Here is a 3,899-nt window from a genome sequence, read left to right as displayed (position 1 = left end):
TTAATTGTAGAAAACTAAAACCTCATCAGATGAAGCATTCACAGTGGAAATTACATGATTTTCGGCTCCGACTCGCCAGCTTTATGATGGGTGTCACTTTTGCTTTCCATCCACATTGAGCCCAGGACGACAATTGTATAATTATATCCAGAATGTAGAAATGAGGCTTAAGAGAATCCAGTTCTTCTTGAGTGATACAAGTCCCTCCACCTTCTATTATATTATTTCTTCTGTTTCTTTCACAATAAATGTTTTGGGAAACAAAGCGCCTCCTTTAGGAGGTCCTGCCCTAATATACTGGGCAAGAGCCCAAATAATAGTTCCCTAAGGTATACTTATTAGGATCACTCCCTTTATTAGCTGGAGTCTTGTAATCCAACAGGGAGGAGGACAGTGTGTGACCCACAGGTAGCATAAAGGACAGAAACCTCAGCAGACCCTAGTATATAGGTCGGTGAGGTCCATAAGTCACAGCTTAGATCTGTCTTAAAGTAACCATGTCCATACATTTGTGTTTCTTCAAGAAGGTGGGATGGGGGTGTCGAACGATAAGATGGAGACTTATCTGATGCCATCTCCAAATACCATCCATTATATGAAAGCACCTGGTGCAGCACTGCACAATGGATCAAGATTATTTTATTCTTCTTGTTGGTGGGGGCCCGTGTTTTTTACAGGTTAGATGGGATATGAATAATCCTAGGGACCCCCACCGATTACAGGAGCAGTAATTTCATGTCTCACATCTGCATGATGGATTTAGCCAAATCATGGATGTAGCTTCTGAACCCAAAAGCAAAATCTGTATTAGGGGTCCAAAACAATTACTCCTCAGTTATTAAAATGGTGGTCCAAAGCTTGAGGCAAAAGCCTGCAGTCACTCTATGAACATCGCACGCTGTCACGATTCCCCATTATTGCTGGTGCAAGCATGCGGTTACCTGACCGCATGTACCGCATGTTTATGATTTCCACACTCGCGGTCACATGCCGACTAGTCTTCTCTGACTTCACTTCTGATGAGAAAATCCAAACAAGTCTAGTCTGGACATGACCGCAAGGGTGCAAATCACATACAAGCTGTCATGGGACCCTCCACTTGCACCTAGAACACCAGGATATTGTGACCGCACCCAACTGACACTGTCATAATTCAGCAGTCACATAAAGCGACTGCAAACTTTTGTCTCAAGTCTGGACAACCCTTTTAAACCATTGACCTCTTCTGTGGTTCCCGGGTCTTTAAGCCACATTTGGACACAAAAGACCTGAGCCTTTAGAATGTAGTGCTCCATAGAAGATCAGTAAATCAGAGCAGTTTCCATGTCACTCGAGGTGTTCTGTAGAAATCAATATAGTAAATTGTGTAGTGTTACTTTAAATATGTAAAAGCTATAATATTCTAGACATCATAAGATGTGTGCGAAGGCGCTCAGATCTGTGATTTGCTCAGGAGGTTTGAGGAAACACCTCTCAAAAAAAAAAACCTCAAGAATCTCATAAGCAAAACTGAAATCCTTTTGCTATGAAAGGGTTAAGCTCTTAAACCGACCAAGTGTGGCTTCCAGTAATGTGATCTGCAGAAAAGTTACTGGCTGCACACACCAAAACTCTAAGCATCAGTCTGCATCTGGCAAGTCATCAGGCTGAGTGTTCAGAAGCAGGATGATCTTCATCCATATGTGCACCATGGACAGATGTCTACAGTCCATTGTCTGCAGAGGAAGGACCATTTTCTACAAGGCATGAGCCCTCCAGCTTCCAACAGGACAAGACTGAAGAATGTCTGCAAAGCAGGTATGAACAGACTACTGAATAAGCAGCCTGCCATGGCACGGGAAAAGATCCAAGTTCCTTCATTCTGAAAAATATTTCATGAGCTGCTTCCTCACTGTTCATGCATTTTTTAGAGATCTGGTTCTTGCCACCATGCTATGCAGACCTATATCACCTATCTCATATCCATAAAAGACAAAGGGGCAGGAGGGCTCCCAACCTCAGTCAAGTGCCTTCCATCACAACTTCAACCATGGATTGCCTGTTCAGACGGAGGAGATTGCTAAAAACCAGTATAACCCTGTCCCTAATTTTTGCCACACTGGTCACCATCCATAAACTGAAATTGGTTGAGGAAGGGACGAAGGGAACCTTGGCATTCCACTCCCGAATCATGCATGAGTGGTTGCAACCAGACAATATTTCATCCAGAAGGATCAGTGATGGAACTACTGGTAACTCTGATGGTGGTGGTACCTCAGTAGGGTTAAGTTTGCCTACACCAAGGTGGGATGTTAATGAGAGTAAATGTCCTGAAGACACTAGTTTAAGAAGACAACCTTGGTTCAGACACGTGGACCCTAGATTCCATCAGTTTATCCTGCACAGGCATTGCAGGTATTTCCCGCTGTTGCTGAACCACCCTGAGAAATGTCAAGAAGATGTCCACCTGCTCATCGTGGTGAAGTCTATCATTGAGCAACATGATCGAAGAGAAGCAGTGAGGCGAACATGGGGCAAGGAGAAAGAAGTAGATGGCAAAAAAATAAAGACTTTGTTTCTCCTTGGAACTACATCCATAGGTAAAGACCACAGGAACCTCCAGAGACTTATTGAGCAAGAGAACCAGATTTATGGGGACATTTTACAGTGGAATTTCATGGACACCTTCTTTAACTTGACTCTTAAAGAGGTCAATTTCTTAAAATGGTTTCACATATATTGCCCAAATGTTGAGTTTATTTTTAAAGGTGATGATGATATTTTTGTGAACACTGAAAATATATTAGATTTTTTGGCCTTCAAAAAGGAAGACCCTCTACTTCCTAGTTTATTTGTAGGAGACATTATTTCTAGGGCAGTTCCAATTAGGAATAAGCAAAGTAAATATTATATCCCCAAAGAGCTGTACGACAAAGCCTATCCAGTCTACGCTGGTGGAGGTGGCTTTCTAATGGCATCTGCTCTCGCCAGAAAGCTCTTTGTAGCTTCTGAGAAGATCCAGTTGTTTCCCATTGACGATGTGTTTTTGGGATTGTGTCTTAAGGCCATAGGTGTAGAGCCCAAGTTGCATCCAGGATTTAGGACCTTTGGAATTAGTAAAAAGAGATCAAGTGCCATGAACAGAGACCCTTGTTTCTATAAGGACTTGCTGGTGGTACACAAGTTGAGCTCGGAAGATCTCCTGAAAATGTGGAACGTTGTCCATGATGAAAAAATCGTCTGTGGTAAAAGGGTTAATATTTAAAAAAAAAAAAGCAAACCTCCACCATGATGCCCTGCAGAGAATATGACTGTCCTAGATTTTATTGCCATATAAATTGTTTACATTTGTTCTAAATTAATGGAGGAAATGTCTGACTTTGGTTTGCTTTTGCTTTCCAGCTGGTTCGGAAATAATGTCAAAAGGTTACACTAATTGCACTTTATGTAAAATAAAAAAAAAAATGGTAACGGAAATGAATGGGAATCATTTATGAATATTTAATATGAAATTAAGAATGAATTGAGAAAAGCCTTGAATCTTCATAATATTTACTTTTAAATAAAATAATAATAATTAAACCAATTAATAAATTACTGTTCTATTTCTCCCATAAAAAATGGTAATAATATTAGAGCTGGCAGATTACATTCTAAACATAGATTACATTGTAAACATTTCAAATTACATGAAAAAATAAATAAAATATATACACTCACCGGCCACTTTATTAGGTACACCATGCTAGTAACGGGTTGGACCCCCTTTTGCCTTCAGAACTGCCTCAGTTCTTCGTGGCATAGATTCAACAAGGTGCTGGAAGCATTCCTCAGAGATTTTGGTCCATATTGACATGATGGCATCACACAGTTGCCGCAGATTTGTCGGCTGCACATCCCAAAGATGCTCCATACAAGGC

The 3,899-nt window shown here is 40.9% G+C and overlaps 1 pseudogene across 1 annotated transcript; it reads left to right on the top strand.

The window, feature by feature from the left end:
* Window positions 1-1,545: 1,545 nt before the first annotated feature.
* Window positions 1,546-3,629, top strand: LOC143768865 (UDP-GlcNAc:betaGal beta-1,3-N-acetylglucosaminyltransferase 7 pseudogene; annotated as a pseudogene). Its single transcript, XR_013214086.1, has one exon. The product of XR_013214086.1 is annotated as a UDP-GlcNAc:betaGal beta-1,3-N-acetylglucosaminyltransferase 7 pseudogene (transcript).
* Window positions 3,630-3,899: the final 270 nt, after the last annotated feature.

The sequence above is a fragment of the Ranitomeya variabilis genome, chromosome 4, assembly GCF_051348905.1.
Source record: "Ranitomeya variabilis isolate aRanVar5 chromosome 4, aRanVar5.hap1, whole genome shotgun sequence".
NCBI classification, from domain to species: Eukaryota; Metazoa; Chordata; class Amphibia; order Anura; family Dendrobatidae; genus Ranitomeya; species Ranitomeya variabilis.
Note: the sequence above shows the minus strand (reverse complement) of the source record. Positions and strands in the feature narration are given on the sequence as shown.